The sequence below is a fragment of the Rhipicephalus microplus genome, unplaced genomic scaffold (genome assembly GCF_043290135.1).
Source record: "Rhipicephalus microplus isolate Deutch F79 unplaced genomic scaffold, USDA_Rmic scaffold_22, whole genome shotgun sequence".
Classification (NCBI taxonomy): Eukaryota; Metazoa; Arthropoda; class Arachnida; order Ixodida; family Ixodidae; genus Rhipicephalus; species Rhipicephalus microplus.
In genome coordinates, this window is record NW_027464595.1 from 5,970,227 (window position 1) to 5,988,039 (window position 17,813).

The 17,813-nt window shown below is 43.5% G+C and overlaps 1 pseudogene; it reads right to left on the reverse strand.

Moving 5' to 3' along the window:
* The window catches only part of LOC142786336 (uncharacterized), an 87,241-nt pseudogene extending 69,428 nt beyond the window's left edge, over nt 1-17,813 (reverse strand).

The following is a 17,813-nucleotide window of genomic DNA, read 5'->3' on the forward strand; positions in this document are numbered from 1 at the left end:
AAAGAGGTGTTGCGGCGCAGACACATGGCAGCAACAATCTCCTTTTGGTATTTTCATTCGAAGACGCTAGCGAAAGCGTGGCACTAGCAGTTAAAAGAGAAGCAATGAAAATTAAACGATGTATCACGACGTACAAATTAAAGACTTGTTGCACTGCTCATTTCTTCAAATAATTTTAAGAATAAGAGATGAAGAAACACCAATTTGAAAGTTTGTTGCACTAGTTAAGGAAGCATTCCCATAAATAGCGACGTGCACAAGTCCGTCTGGCACAACTGGGCTTTTATTTACCCTATTTGTTTTTCGCTGCTCTCGACTGCTCTCGACACGTTATGGGCGACCGTACGGAAGAAAAAGTGAGGATCGCAAGCCTCACGGCCTGCCTTCTCGCTTTGGAAAGCAAGGCAGACGCTGAAAAAGCCTTCAAAGAGAGGATCAAGCAGCAACTGCTGTTCAGCAATTCCTTGCTGTGCGAACTGGAGCTATCGGAGAAGGCCTGCGATCGATCAATCTGGGCCTTCAGACGAAACGAGAAGTGGTTCGAGGGAACTGTACCTCACCTCGGTGAGCAGAACTTCAAGCAATCTTTTCGAGTGTATCCGTCCACCTTTCGTTTAATTGTGGAGAGCTTGCGCAGTGAGCTCGAAAGACAGTGCGCCAGCATTCGTGAAACCATCCCTCCTGAGGTTGTCCTCCCAGAGTCTGATTAGGCTCCACGTGTCTGCTTCCGACCGTTGCAGACGCTGCCTTTTCCGTGAGGCGCCGGCTGCTTGATCATGCGGAGTTGGCTATAGACACTCAGATTCGGACCACTTGAATGACGGGCAAACACACGACTGCCACGCTTTACTCGCTTGTGCAAAATGGCGCGGCGCGAGACCAAGCGTCACCACGTGATATTGCCGACGCGTTGTAGTTGCTTACAAGAGTAGAAAAGGAAATAACCATTAAAAGCGTTCATTACATCTTCTGCAGGATATGAAATTTGTTTTTACAAGGAGTTTGGTGACAGAAAAATAAGCATTCGTTCTTTTTTTCCTACCACTCGAAAATTGCTGGCGCACACGGGTTTCGAGGCTACTCATTCGGAGCCGTAAAAGAGATCTACGAACTCCGTTTATGAAAAAGACCGCTTCTTAAAAGGAGTTCGCTCTGTGCCGTATGTCTGCTGTCAAGAACTCCTTTTCGGAAAAAGACTGCTCACTTAAAAGACATTTAAGTGCCCGTGTGACAGGGGTAATGTCTGCGCGATCTTTCGGTGTGATTGTGTATTGAAATGCACGTCTTAACAGGCTGATAAAAGATGATTTAGATTGTCGTTGATCTTGGATCAAGAAAGAGTAATTTGTTAAGTTCAGTAAGTTTCATATTTGCTACTGCATTACCGCAGCGAAAAGAAACAATTAGTTTGCGCGTTGAGCTTACCACGCTCTAAATGCATCTTGAAATTATTGCTTTAAAGCAAACAGTTCAATAACCTACTCGACGACATATGCAACCAAGCACCTTTCAGCAGCGTTGCCGGTGCTTTATGGAAAGGTAGTGAGTTCTGGAGAGAGAAAACGAGTCTTGATTTGGAAAATATGTTTTTCAATGTGAACGGAAATACTTTGTTTTGTTGAACAAGCAGATGCAGCTCATTTTTGGCAAGAAAAACTATTCAGCAGTTTCTCTTGTCATTGTTCTTGTCTACTTCAATACAATGACAAAGAAGTATAGCAGTTAGGAAATAAGAGCTCTGAATAACTTTAAGTATATGGCAAAAAAAGCAATACAATAGAATGGGATAACCAAAATCAAATTGTGGTTGCCCCTATAGCGTTATTGCTGAGGAAAGAACAAAAGTTTTCAGCCAGTGTGGAAGAGAGAATGTCGGAAGGAGACTCCACTGCGGCCAGTGAGGCAAGTGATGGAGATGGCTCGGTTCGCCTCCGCGAGAAAATCGGACGAAGCGAAGCGACGACTTCCATGCGGAAAAGGGGGCTAGGTATTCTATTGGATACTATCGTTTTGGCAGAGCGTGCTGCGAGTACAACACTGCTGGCCGAGCAGAAGCTGCCTTGCAAGTAGTGCAGAGTTGGCGTGCCTATTGAAAAGCAAAACTGGCCAAATTGTGTGGATCACAGCGTTCATGCAAGTGTAGAAATGCAATAAAGAAGACCCTTGTATCTTAGGAAAAGATATACAAGATCAGATAAAGACATACTTTCATGCTTCTGCGTTTGTTGTGAAGTTAAACTGAAACTTTGTATGTCTTTTCAAACTGGAACAGGACGAGTCACATAGCACGGATCCCTTGAGGATAAATACCATGATACCTTACCAATTCCAAACTACCCAACAATGTCCACATCAGCAAACAATATGCGGCAATAACATTCAGTTATACAACTCCTGCCGATCGAGTAAGTTGGCAGTAAATGAAGTATATGCATATCGACTAAATTCAATCGACTAGGTGCAAATGTTCTGTCACTAAATAGGTTAGGCTTACAAGCTCGCTACCGTTGATCACTGTGTGTTTTCTGTAGCTCACATTACAGACCATCTGTGACGCGATACGCTACGGAGGAGACCACCCAGCTGACTTGTCGAGGCGAGACTACAGCGGACTAAGCTTACGTCTGCACCGCTAGGGCATCTGATGCTGACAAAATATTTGATCTATCACTTACACGTTAGTGTACAGCGGGCATAGGAACACTGCTGTAGACGACACCACAAGAAAAGAAAGATACAACAAAAAATGAACACGGGATGACAGTAGCATGCTTAATATAGGTAAGCAAGGATTGTAGATTTTGCTTGTGGAATGACTTCAAGATTATTTGTCATCTGACCTCTCAATCATCCACGCCACATGATTGATATGCAGAACACATGTGCTCTTGAAGGTGGCATCCTGTGAGGGTGAAGAACCACATAGCCATAGCGACAACTAACTCACACATTGCTAGGGCCTTACGCGTGCGGTGATTCCACATATGGCTCCCCATGCGTACCGGCGTATGATGCTTTTTGTAGGACAAACGAGTGCTGAGATCATTTGAACGCCATGAGTGAATGCCCATATGCGTTGCTAGGGCGATAGTGTGATAGTTTTTCCAAATAGGTTGTATTACAGCCTCCTTCAGTTTCGCTCGTGTCGCGTTTGAACTAAACCTGGTTAACTCGCAAAACCGAGTTTGCATGGTTCAAGTAATTAATATATATATATATATATATATATATATATATATATATATATATATATATATATATATATATATATATATATATTTACATATATATATATTTAGCGTTTCGTTAGGGTGACATGAACTTTAATTTACCAGTCTAATCATAAAATAGGAGTTCACGTCACAAACTATGTACTATCATTATTTTGAAGAGAAGGACATCACAGGCCAAATATTGCACCTTCTCAATGTGAAACACCGTCAACTAGTGGTTCAGAAGATAGGCGCATATTGAGAAAGTTCTGATTACAAATTAGAAAAAAAGTATAGTTTTCAAGATTAAGTAGAGTTAAATAAATGCAGCTGGAACTATGAGACTGCGAAAGGCCATTATGGTATCTCAAATGAGGAAATATTATCTAGCAGTTGGAAACTATAAAGTGGGGATTTTCGTATGTGTATATTCAAGTGAGTTGAGTCAACAAAACATTTCCTGTATTTTGCAGTGATTCACCCATTCATTATTTTAATAGGAGTATTTATACTATTGTACAACTGTATATAAAACTCTGCGGCATATTGCCTTGCATTCCCATATTTTTGATGACTATTGCTGAAAAGACAAAACATGGTCAAGCACTTGTCCTCGTTCAATTAGTATATTAGGTCTACGTGAAGAATTTTTTTGTTGATATGCAACACATATAAATTTGTATACAGATAGCGTTTACTGTCAACAAAAGATAGCTAATCACAAGCATACGCTACATTAGCCCACGATGATTGAATGGCTGCTTATATATGCAGGGCGAAAAAATTCGGTACTGAGAAATATGTTATATCTCTGTAAAAAGAGCTAGAGTAAGCGATCAAGTCTGAAGTTTATATGAAAAGGAAAACGATTCACTTATATGTGAGGCTTAACGTCCCAAAACCACCATATAATCTTGAGAGACGCCATACTGCAGGGCTCCGGAAATTTCAAGATGTCCATTCGCGTAGCGTAATACCGAGATTGGTACATGTGAAGCTAGCGAAACGGCCGCGAGCGCATCATGATCGTAGCATGTAATCATGCTGTTACATGACACGCATCTCAAGTTTATCATGTTTGCACCAATTTCATACCTCCACCTTTCATTCGCTTCCCGTAATGCCTAATTTGGTATAAGTGAAGCTAGCGAAACGGCCGCCAGCGCGATGAGCGTGGCATGCATTCATGTTGTTAGATGACACGCATCTCATGATTATCATGTTCGCACAAGTCACATACTTTCATTATCCTTCATTCACGTACCGTAATACCAAGTTTGGTATAAGTGACGCTAACGGAATGACCGCGAGCGCATCATGATCGTGGCATGTAGTGATGTTGTTACATGACACGCGTGTCAAGACATTTGTGTTAGGGTCTGTCGCTTGTGTTCGCTACGCAATCATGCTATACCATACCAGTTTTGCTGCATGCCATGTGAACGAAACCACTGCGATGGCTGCAAGATTATGAAATGTAAATAATGATATTCATGACATACATGTCATGACTTTCATGGTATGACTAGTCAAATATGTTCTTCATACAGTCAAAGGACGGACGGACGGACGGACGGACGGATAGATGGATGGATGGATGGATTGATGAATGGATGGATGGATGGATGGATGGATGAATGGATGGATGGATGGATGGATGGATACGCTCAAAGTCGCCGAAGTTCGCTAAAAATTGCTTCGCATTTAAAAGCGTCTTCCAGCGTTCAGCGGCGATCGATAGAGTGCCGCACCACCAGTGTGTTCGTACCTTAACGCAGGTGCGTGTGTCAAATGAATACGAAGCATGTGCCTCAAAAATTGGGCTAGCCCTAGTACCATGCACAGCAGGGGCGAATGGGAGGTGGGGGGAGGAACGGTATTGAAATCTTGCAAGAGCACTGAACGCGCAGTGGCTGACAACCCCATCGAAACAATCAAGCAAGCCTGTCGGCCACTCAGCGAACGTTAGTTCGGCAGCTGTGCAATACTGGCAAGCACCTAACGAACTGCATTTTTGCATATTTCGACGGGGGAGCGATCTTTTCGGGGAAGCCCTTCACAGGAGTTTGACAACAAAGAAGATAAAAAGATGCAACCATACGTTGCCAGCAAATGGGACCAGTGGAACCCCTGGTGCGCCTGCGCAACGGGATGCAGACTGCGTGCGAGAGAATATAAAAGCCAACGGCCGCTGGACTCGGCTCAGTTCGGCAGCTGTGCACGACTGACGAGCATCTAGGGAACTGCATTCTTCTAAGTAAGACATTGTACTGTAAGCCGTTGATATTCCAGCAGTGCGTCTTTCTGGTGCACGGCTGCCGAACGCGGCAAGTGTCAATTTTTTTCTTTATTTCGGAAATGTGGGAAGGATTCGTCCGGCATCACGCCTGATTTAGAAACTGCTTACTCCTCTCCTATAGTAAAGTGCATCGTACTCTAAATCGTTAGCAATTTTTTCTACAAACTTGATGCTCCTGCGAAAGATATGAAAGATGGCAGTTAGGGTCATGAAAAAAAAATTATAGGTGCAATAGACATGCGCAATTGATGAGGGGAGGCCTTTGAAAACTTCAAACGTGACTTTTGGGTGCTCATTGGCAAGTTGAAAGACAATGTGTGCTTTTGTGCTGGCGTCTGTAAAGATGTTAAAGAATTGGTAGATGAAATCAAGCAACTTAGAGTAGAAGTGAAGAAACAGAAAGAAACACAAATATAAGGGAATAAAATAGGTTGCTGTCAAAAAAGTGCGAAGATATGAAGCAGTACATGCATCTTAACTGCTGGTAGGTTGAAACAGTATCGGGCGGCGCTGATCCAGTGACAATGATACAGAAGATAGCCCACACTGTATGCGAAAAAATAAATTCAACTGATATTACGGTGCTGAAATCCTCCTTGTTTTCTTCTCCCCTGAACACAAAATTGTTGAAAACGTCCAAGGCTTCCTCCCCGCAACGCTGAGGACCAGGGCCGTTTTCACTGCTTCCGACATCGTATAGCTTGGCATGCCGTCGCTTGTGGAAAAAATTCCAACTGCTGACGAAACCGCGTCCAGTTCCTTTCTCCATCAGCTGTCAAACGTAGCGGTTCAGGTGGCCTCAGGTGATCCATGTCGTTGCTTATACGTTGCCCACTTCTGACACTATGTTTCATTCCCGTGTGGAATGAACAGACTGAACAGCTGGGTTGTCGAGAAACAAGTGAACACCATCGTTTATTCTGCGTTGGTAGTTATAGTCGAAGGTGGAAAGGATTAGAAAAGGTGAGAGCCAGGAGTACGCACGAGGCAATCATGCATGTAGATAGTACATGTTCTTTCATCAGATATGATACACACTACGGCGTCTCTCATAATCATTAATAGTTTTCGGACGTTAAACCCCACTTATCAATCCATGAATAAAAGTCGCAACGCAAAAAGGTGTTGGTGTAATATTTAAAAATCACATATCCAGGAATGCATATATCGATACCCTAGCAGTGGAATTTGCAAAAGCTATGTAATGTTTATACAGAGTCGCTGCTTTAATCCCTGTGAGGCTAATGAAAACACGTAATTATGCTCTATTTTACTCGAAAAACAGAGACAACCTACAGGATTTAAGAACACAACCATTATTTATAAAGCGTGATAAACTGAGGACCGATCAAATTTTTTATATCAAGTTACTTCAAAGAGTATACCTTGAAAAATCATATACAACCACCAACAAAAATGAATCAAAGTACTAACTTAGAGCAAAAAAAACAACAAATACCAATGACACAAAAAAAAAATTATGGGAAGCACACTATGAAATATCAAATCATGTCCCTTCTTAACCGATTGAAAGGAGATTAAGACTGCAATCTTAGTTCAAAGCTATTTTAAAATGAACTGAAAAGGATAATAATAAATAAAGCGCACATTTCACGTTGTAGAGTTAAAATACATAGTACTGTTTTTTCTATTTATATGCATTTTTTGTATAAATGCATGCCACAGAATGTTGAGATTACCTTGTCCTAAACTTTTTGTACGTTTCTATTTTATATCAGAGAAAATATTGTATTTTTCAAATGTACCAGCAGTCAATCTATTGTTATTTTTTTACTTTTGTAAAAAATACCTTTTTTGTTTGGTCACTTGATATTGCGAACTGTTCTTCTTTTTGTCTGGGTTTTAAACCAAAACAGCACGTTCAATGGTCTTCAAGTAATATAAATAGTTCGGTTGTGACCTATTTAAATACGCAAAATTTTGAACTGGTGATCTCAAACGTGACCTACATTGTATCTATTTGTGCTGGTAAGATATTTTTCATACAGGCGAACAAAAAGAAGGGACGTTGATAATCTTCAAGCTACACTGATGTGCCTATGTGTGGCCGCACAACCCTGACTTATGGAGAAGAAAGAGTATTAGTAACAGGTTTAGCTTAAGAACCAAGTTTTGAGACTGGTGCAAGGTTTTGCTGCTATATTCTCACACACTAGTGCAAAAAACACACAAATGCTTGTGCATCCTGTATCACTGAGAGCGCAGATTTACTCGAACAGGAACGAATACATGTGTACTCGTGGCTTCACGATTACTGTTAGTAATATGACTGATGCTTGTTGAGCACGCAGACGGATCTGGGCGATAACGGTGTGCCGTTTGCTTTATTCTTAGAGTTTCATACTATAACACCTATAGGGGAAGCTGGCGCTAGTGTCTACGTGGGCTCCGTCAGCAGCGCTTGTAACCCCATGAGAATTATGGGAAGTACAGGCTTCGGATGCGCTTCGGATCTATTACGTTCTTGAGATTCATGACGCCTCTTTTTCGAGTGTAAAACAAAACGATATGAAGTTATATATAAATGAGACTTAGTTCAATTATTTTCATGCAAACTTTATTGTAAAGGTGTTTTGTGACCAGGCGGCAAATGTGAAACCTGGACAAATTGAGCCATCAGGGTATGCATCGTCCTGCCAATGCGTTCCAAATTTAGTCAGTCCAAAGTTAGCGTTCCAATTTAGTCCAAACTCTCATCACCAACCCTAGCCCACACACACGTGCGGGCGCTAGCTCCGGTAAAGACACAAAGCCTGATCTTACGTTCACGAGAAACACATCAGCACTCACCTGAAAAAATACCCTAGAGGACCTGGGCAGCGATCACTACAGCATTGAGGTACATGTTCAAGGTGGCCCACGTAAATCCATGGGAAAAGAGCTATAGTTGGTAGACTGAACCCAGTTCCGCGAATCACGTCAGAACCAGGTCCAACTCCTCAGCGACATAGAGGACTAGATACACACGCTTAAATAGTATAATAATAATGCCACCTCTATCGTACCTCCCCAGGCACACCTCCAAGAGATCGATCGCCGGCTCCTCTACATGTGAGAGGGAAAGCAATTGCTTCAAAAAAGGTGGAAGACGCAGAAACACAACAGAAATCTCAGGAAACGCACAGCACTCCTCAACACACAGATAGAGATGTATGCAACACAGCTAAGTCGGCAACACTGTAATGATAACTGCGATGCAATAGAGAGTCAGCTAAGGCTTCGTGAAATATGGCATTTTCTACGGTTCCTGCTCGATCTAGCAGACAGCATTACCGCCCAATGACGAATCATTAACAAACTAATTCATGCCTACAAGGGTACCGACGAGGTGTTTCTTAGAGGGGTAGAGCTCAAATATATCACTCAGGCTCCTACTCAGCAGCATCCAGAATATACGGGCCAGGTCAATACCACTCTACATGAAGAATTCACCGAAGCGGATATCCGTGCCGCCCTACAAAAACTTAACACCAAATCTGCACCAGGTCCGGACAACTTCACGAATAAGATAATACGTATTTTGGACGACGAGTCGATCACGCATATCACAACCTATATTAATACCTGCTTAAACACCGGAATCTTGCCCCCGCAGTGGAAAGCAGCCAAGGTGATTCTGATTCCGAAACTAGGCAAACCACTGAATACTGACAATCTTAGGCCCATCTCCTTAACATCTTGCATAGGCAAATTGATAAAACACGCTTTCCTGGCTAGACTGACAAATTACCTCGAAGACAATGGTTTTTCCCCCACACCATCATTGGCTTCCGCAGGCATCTTTCAACGAAGGATGCCATGTGGCAGCTTAAGCATCCCACTATAGACAGTACCGGGCGCTCCACTAAGGGCATACTTGGTCTCCATCTCATGAAGGCTTTTGACTCTGTCACGGATAGCACCATTCTAAATCAGGTCGATACCCTAAACTTGCGGCTTTGCACGTACAACTATATAAGGGCATTTCTTACGGGCAGAACGGCCACGATCACTGTGGGAGCACTCAGGTCGTCCGAAATAACCATAGGAAGTGCGGGAATCCCACAGGGTTCCGTGATCTCTCCCTTGTTGTTTAACCTCGCCCTCATTGGTCTTCTTCAAAACTTCAAACCATCCAAGGACTTCATCACATCATTTACGCCAACGACATTGCCCTCTGGGTGTGCGAAGGCAGTGACGGTTCCATTGAACAGAGATTACGGAGGGGGGTTGACATAGTCGAATGGTATTTACAAGGAACTGGACTATCCTGCTCGGCGGAGAAATCTGAGCTACTGCTACATCGCCGTACACTTAGCGGTCGGCCCCCCAAACATCATTCCAAAGCGCAGGCACACGGTAACATAAAATTCACTACAAGCGATGGTCACGCCATACACACCGTGGACAAAATCCGAGTGCTAAGTTTCATCATAGAAAGTAAGGGTACCAACGGAGGGACAGTTCGCAACATAGAAGCCAGAGTGTCCAACACGATGCGCCTCATTAGGCGCATTACCAATTAACGCAAAGACATGAAAGAGGCTAGCATCATCCGTTTGATCCAATCATTTGTTCTAAGACACATCAACTATACGGTGGCGTACCACCGATGGTTCACCGCAGAAAAGTCAAAACTCAACAGCCTAATTTGAAAAATTTACAAACAAGCGCAAGGTTTGCCTGAAAACACTAGCGCCGAGCTCCTCCTTCAGCTTGGTTTACACAATACTCTTGAGGAACTTATTGAGGCACAACAAATCTCCCAATTCGAGCGATTAGCCAAGACTAAGCCAGGCCGCCAGCTTCTATGTAATCTCGGTATTTCTTACCACACTCAACATGGAGATAAACACGACATACCACGCACTATCCATGCTAAGCTAACAGTACCACCCATACCAAGAAACATGTACCCTGAACACAACTAGGGCAGACGTGTCAGTAGAGCCAGAGCCATGTCAAAGATGTTTGGGCGCAACCACGAGGCAGTCTTTGTTGACGCAGCACGCTACCCGGAACGTCACCGCTTCGTGGCTGCTGTCGTAGACCACACATAACAATTGAAAAGCCGCGCGTCAATCATCTCACGGAACGTAGAAACGGCAGAGAAAGTGGCTATCGTGATGGCCATAGCCCACACTAATGCCTCATGCGTAATCAGCGACTCGCAGACAGCCGTTCGAAACTACGCCAGTGGCAGAATCTCCCCCGAGGCATTCCGGATTCTTAGTACAGGCAAAATTCACGAGGCGGAGAATTACGTACACATCTTGTGGTTCCCTGCCCACACACCACTAGGTAACGCGGAGGCCAGTCCGAATGAAGTGACGCACAACGTGGCTCGAGGTCTTACGTTCCGAGTCACGTCAGACGAAGCGGCCACCCAAACGGACGTTTCTGCGCCGGTGTGGGAAAGGGACGATCGGCTCACTAAATTTAATGGCATAATTCAACACTATCGACTCCAAAGGTGGGAGTACTCTCCGCCTCACCCCAAGCTAACTCGAGCCCAGTCCGTTCAGTGGCGACGGCTACAAACACGCACATACCCGAACCCTGTCATCATGCACCACCTATATCCCGACGTCTACAGTTCTAATATATGCTAGTACTGTACTACCAGAGCCACTATTGACCATATATTATGAGAATGTCCAGCATTAGTCAGATATTCTGGGTTCACGGCCTCCAATGAAGACCTTCGGGCGCGTTCGCGGACTGCACTGCTCAGTTCGGGCCTGGACAAACAACTTTGGGCGATCCAGCAGGCCAAGGAAGCTGCCGGGAGACACGGTCTCTCCGTTGGCCCCTAGGTGGGAGCCCATCCCAGCAATCTGCCGGAAATTAATAAAGTTTACCTTTACCTCTCTCTCTCGGTTTATCACGAGCGGAAAAAGCGGGGTTTTTTTTTAAAGAGGCGCGAAACAAGGATGAGGAGGCGAGTTCGAAACCATTGCGGCTCCTCCGTGTAGCCTTCGCAAGCCAAATCTCTTTCCCGCCCTATCCAACATCCGATCGTGAGGTGACGTGTGCATGACGTGCCCGAACAAGTCTAACCCCCAAGCCCGCGATCAGCGTTACTTTGCTGACCAGCGTTATTTTGTGGTCTTGTGCCTCTTTCTGCGGGATGGTTTGGAAACGCTGGTTTAGACACGGTGGAGTCGATGAGCACAATGAGTGCGCGAACGCGTAGGAACTTTTCACGGTGGTTGTCTGCTCGATACGCTGACCGCAGAGACACGAACGCATGCAAAACGCCGACACATTAGCCCCGCCTCTCGTTGCAATTCACAAAAAAAAAATAAAAAAGACGCTCACATTCTCCTATTGCGTCTGAATATCTATCTAGAGCTTCATTAATCTCTTCAAGCAAAAAAGTACATAAACTACGCATGCGGTGTCAAATAATTTTTGCCATGTTACGTGCACTGTTTGCAACGTCAGAGCAGAGTCGTCTACGTAGAGGACCAACGTCACTGCGTTGCCGTGTACGTAGAGTCATTCATACGCGCACGTCATGCCCTCATTTTCTAGGCGCGTGCCGGCAGAGGGGAGAAGGAGCAGCGTTCATCTTGAAATTTGACCCATTTCCGCGGTGCGTAGAGTTGCGAATTTTGGCAGACGTGATCATGTACGCCTTGTCTACGTATAGCGCTTGTCATCTCAAAATTGTCAAGTCTGGTAAGTGGCCCTTTAACTGTCAAGTACAACTCGTAAACCTCCAACATCGCAGCAAATCAAGAGATCTAGTGGTCTTCAACCTCTTTGAACAAGAAAGGCACTGTTTCAGCCTTTTTCACCATACTCCACTACCCGGCCTGCACGAGAACGAAACTTAGACTGTAGAAAAAAGTTCGTAGACAGCTCTCTAGCTAACCTTATCCAATCCAAAGCCTGTGCTTTCAATATTTTCCTTGGAATTACACAATCGCAGAGCCAGATTCTTTTGTAGGTATTATTGATGAAGCTCTTTTGCTTGATGCTTAGGAATCGAGGCAGAAGAACATAATGTGTAGGCGACGCAATGCAATTTGCTCTCGACACGGGCGCCTAGCGGTCATAGTGCACGATTCTAACCCCAAGGGTGCGACATGAACTCATTCGCAGCGGCTGCATTTTCGATGGAGGTGAAAAGGATATATAACATTGTGCTAAGATGCCGGTGCATGCTCAAGAGCTCCAGGTGGTCATAAATTGTTCTCATAATCATACCAAATATTTAGAAGGTAAAACACCGACACATACAATGCATTAGAAATTCAATGTGTGCCGGTGCGTGCTTCCTGAAGGTTAGGCTAAGGCACACGCGCCAAGCGGAAAAGTACCTGCGAAAACCATGACGTTTTCTGAAGGCGGTCAATATTTTCCATGACTGCCTTAAAACAAGGTAATCCGCTTTATATTCGAACCAAGTGCTTTACTGTAGCGCTAAGCTAGTGTTCGGCATGCACTGTTTAGGGACATCTTAGGGATCAGAGGGCAAATATCACCATATGGCAATCCGAACTCCACTTCGAGTCAATCAGTTTCGCAGCAACTCGCAGATATGTAACCCACTTTTGTAAAACGCATATAAGCTTTCCCGGGACAGGCAATGGTTTGATGGAACCATCGTAATTCACGTTCACATTGCCAAGTTTTCTTGTTCTTGTTCATCTATTGATCACGACGCGTATCCACTATAGGGGATCGACCAAGAATCGAGTGGTTTTAAAAATACTATTTCAGAATTAGAATAGTGGAGATATAATAGAAAGATTACCGTTAACCTTGGAAACTGTGGTGCCAAGTTTTGCCTCGAGAATGAATAATGAGGATGACACTGACAGTTGTCATTTTTGATCCTTCTATTGGGTGTTTACAACATTTTGCAGCAACTGTATAACAAGAAAAGACTTGTGTTTTACTTGCGTAAGTTCCCGGGTTTTTGGTCAACCTAAGTTTAGTATCCTTTGACAATGTGAAACTTTGATTTCTTTGAAGCCCTGTTTCAGACCCTCTGAGTAGGTATGAGCCATATTTCACGCATCATGATCGTCATCATTATCTCTAGTAATAAACTGATGGTCGAGAGCTGTGGTGAAACAGCTGTTTCGGCTACCTCGTGATGGTTTCTCTGAAACGCGGTTTTTGAGTGCGTGCACACAAAAGGGACACAAGAAGAAAATGCCAACAAAGGCGATTGTGTCGTCACTCTCTTCTTTTGTCGATGTTTTAACAGCGCTTCAATCAATCTTTTCGGATGTTCCAGTCTTGTGAACCATAAGCAGCTGGTCAGGGCTTTTTGAAGGTCTAGTTAAGCGGCTCAAACTTTTTTTATACCTCTCAACCTCTCAGAGATGCTCGAAAATTCGTAAAGGAGATCATGGTGATCACATTTTTCAAATATAGCATCGCTCCCCGCCACGGAAAGCCTCTATTTTGAAACGCAATTCGCTAACCCCTTTGGTACGGTAGATTAATCTTTCTTTTTCACGCGCAGTGACGCAATCATGCCGATTGGGGCCTTGACATAGCACGAAGATTGTCGATTGGTCTCAACCAGTGACGACGATGGGTTATGCCTTCCCCTCTTTGTGAGGGAGAAGAATAACGAGGCCGTACGAGAATTTGAAGCCCACTGAAACCAATGTTAAAACTTCTTCAACTTTCTAAATATAGTACGTAATAGCGAAAGAATTGCGGTAACGTGTTTACGAAAAATTGCTCTTAATTTTATTGTTAGTTTAGGAACTTGCGCAGGCTTGCCACTGGTGGCCACTTTCCGCCAAATCGAATTTGAAAGGCCCGTGGCAAACTAAAATTGTGAACAGTGACATGGCAAACTTTTCGAGATGTTCATCCGTGGTCTCGACTGAGTTAGACATTCGATGCTCCTTGTCTGCCCAATGAATGCGATAAAGTATTTTGTTCTACTTTTTTATAGTTTTATAACCACCAGTAGAAGGCGCACTAAACGCGCAATTTAGTACGTCTGGTCTTTTTCTCATGCGTATCTCCTCAAGTCAACAAATCTTTTGGACACTGGCCCACTGGCGCGTCCACCAGCAGCCTTCCAACAAAACTTAAGTAAACGTACTTCTTCGAGTAACCCCAAAGTAATAGTGTTATAATAACGTTTGCTTAGGTATTTACACACTTTAAGCTTCTTTAAAATTTTGCTTCTGACGTGGCTTTGTGACAATTACGCCACGTTTTCGAGCCACAGTCTCATTTGTCTTGAATAGCTTGTCGAATTTTTCACTGCTGTCATTTAGTATGTGAGTTTAAATTTGTCAATAACACGCTGTTCGGGCCAGCCAAGAAGTGGGCTTCTTTGGGCAACCTTCACAAACTGCTCTACGGTGACTGCAGCGTAAGCATGACCGCCCTGAAAGCATGGTGTGGACGTTGCTATGGTTCTCACGTACTTTCAAATTTACATTCGTACTTACGAAATTTGGTTGTTTAATTATCAGACATATGATTCCACTGCGATGAAGTTCTCATAGGTTGGCAGGTAGGCCACACACGCAGTCCGACTCTTGTTGTAACGACTGGTTCGCCCTGATGCCGCACAACTGAAAGCATTGCAAACTTTCGTTTTGAGGCAGTAGCATTGAGGGACACAGCTGGTGCATACATGCCCTTTCAGTGCTTCCACGGTAAAGGGGATCATGTGACTCCAAGACCACTAAGCCTCCTATAGTAAAATGGGTGACTCAACTGGCATGTAAAAACGTTAATATATTTAGGAGTTATGGATGGTACTGTTAACAACGGGGCTATATAATATTGGCAATTTTTACTACTACACACCTCACACAAATGATCAGTGGGGACCATGCAGACAAAATCTGAAGTAACAACTTTTGGCGACTTTTCGCTCGTTGTTTGGCGAATTTCACTCGAAAGTCAGAGGTAACCCGGACCCTGGGGTTTGTTTAGTGGCTCTTTAACAGCCAAACTTTTTAAGCATAGATTATGTGCACGTGAGGTACGAAACTATTCAGGCCAAAATGTGTCAAATAAATTGTTTTATTTTCAAGACAAGTGAAAGACATTTGAGGGACAGCCATTATATGGCAGGGAAACACAGGAGTGAAATAGAGTAGGGAAGAGCAATGAGGAAGCAGGTTGAAGCGTTCAGCAAGGGAGAGTATAGTAAACCGGGAATGCTGAGACAGGGAGCCTGAATGGAGGAGGCAAGTGAGTGCTAATCGAAGGCTTGGTTAATGGAAGTGAGCAGGAGGATGGATTGAGGGAAGGGAGAGAAATCAGACAGAAGGAAGAGAACAAATGAATAAGATGAATGAACATTTTTCGTGAGGCGGGATTAATATTTTCGTACTCACGGTCGAAACTCGAACATCGCGATGACGCTGCTAACAAGGCGTGGCTGTAAGACAAAGATCTTTAGGAACCATTTGATGGAGTAGCCTTGGGCTTGCTAACGTGCATTGAAAGATAGAAAAAAAAGCACGGCATGGCCATGCATAATGGCGAAAGAGGCAACAGAGTGGGTAACTCTTTTGTCTCTGCATTTTGACAAGAGAGTGAATAACATAAGTCAGAATGATGAGGTAAAGGAGGGCAGAGTGTAAAATTTTCTATATCAATGATATGTACACTACATTATTGTGCGTGGGTGGGAGAGTGAGTTCAGGGGGAGGGGGTTTGATGAGATGGTAAAAGGGAAAGATAATTGAGAAAGAACGCCGGTCACTCTGCACCAACGGTCTTTACGCCGCTTATGTGTAGATTTTCGTTTTTCATTCTCCTGAGTGGAATTATTAGCATATATTACTTCATTAACTGTCTTAATTTCAACCTATTCGAAAGAATCATTGGCGCACGTTTGCAGCACCAATTGTGAAATCTTTAATATTGTGCGTTGCACCGTATTCATGGGGTAGGTATACTTCTTTAGGTGGTCATCATCATGAACAATTTTAAAGTATTTTTGTAGTATCTATAGTGATATTTTAACAATTACTAGGATGGCGAGCTGAGTATTAATGAAAGAAAGCACGTGCATTAGCTCCTGCCATTTTGTTAGTTCGGCATGGTCCGATATCGACATGTGCTTTTGTGAAACCTAGAGTACAAAACTCTTGCATAAAAATAATTAGTTTCTGTATGAAATATGCTCTCACTGAAAGCAAATACTGAGTATACTTTTGTCACATCGTTTTCAAAGTTTCCAGAAAAATGGACAGGAGTAGACTTGCGAAGAACTCTGATTTCTTAAAAATTGCTTAATTTGATCATATTGGGCTCCCTGCGTCCCGCCTTTTGTTGATCAAAAAAGGACGCCGGAGGTGTAAAATAAAAAAACGAACACATCCCAAGGAGCCCCGGTAGACTAGACAGCAAAGTGATGACCATGATTATCGGGCAGCAGCACTTAGCCAGCGTGGGTGACATCATCTGTTGTTCTTGGCAGCCAAGGCACCCGTCTCTTGGGAAGATTGCAGGCTGCCCTTTCAACTCGCGCAGGTTGGCCACGCGCACCACCACAGCACCGCATGTGGTGGTGCGAGAACAGCCGGTGTGCGTGGTTCCCACATTTTTCACGCATACATATTTAACTTTAGAAAGGCAGATCAAAGATCGGCGTCAAATACATTTATTCACGATTTCTTTGTCATTAATATATAAGTATGTTTTAATTATGTAGTCTCTAAACTCTCTGTAGCCGAGTTTCAGGCCCATTCTCTCTTTGTTGCTCTACATTGCAGAGAGATGAAATTATACTCATCAGTTTCGCAAAGGGGATGTGTGCCAGAGATAAGAAGATGCACTTGAGTGACACCTTCAATGGTGCATACATCTTGTGCACGAAGCGTTGAACGAGAAGTAAAAAATAATTGAGGACTGCCATATCCCAACCAAACTTTTTAAAACTTTACTAGAAATGTTCATTGGAAGCAGTGCTGTTTTATGAAATCTTACCATGTAGAAATATCCAAAGTATTTAAGAGCGCCTTGGTACTTTGTCTTTATTAATTTGTTCGTGACAATTCCCTCGAGTACGAACTGTGTCAGCCATACATAAAGATGACTTCCAGTACATAGGGGTTTTGCATTGTTTTCATGATATCTTGTTTTATTGTAACAACGTATCGAACTGAGTCACATAGCACTTAAAGCTCATAATCTCAGCCTCAGTAACTGACCGTCGCGAAGGTTGATTACACAGCAAAGCATTCTCCATCGGTTCGTCTTGCCACGTAGTCGGGGTCAGATGCAAGCCGTTCGTGTGTAAAATTTTCTTCTCTCACACGAACCTTTATATCTCCTGCTTTACGCTTGCCCAT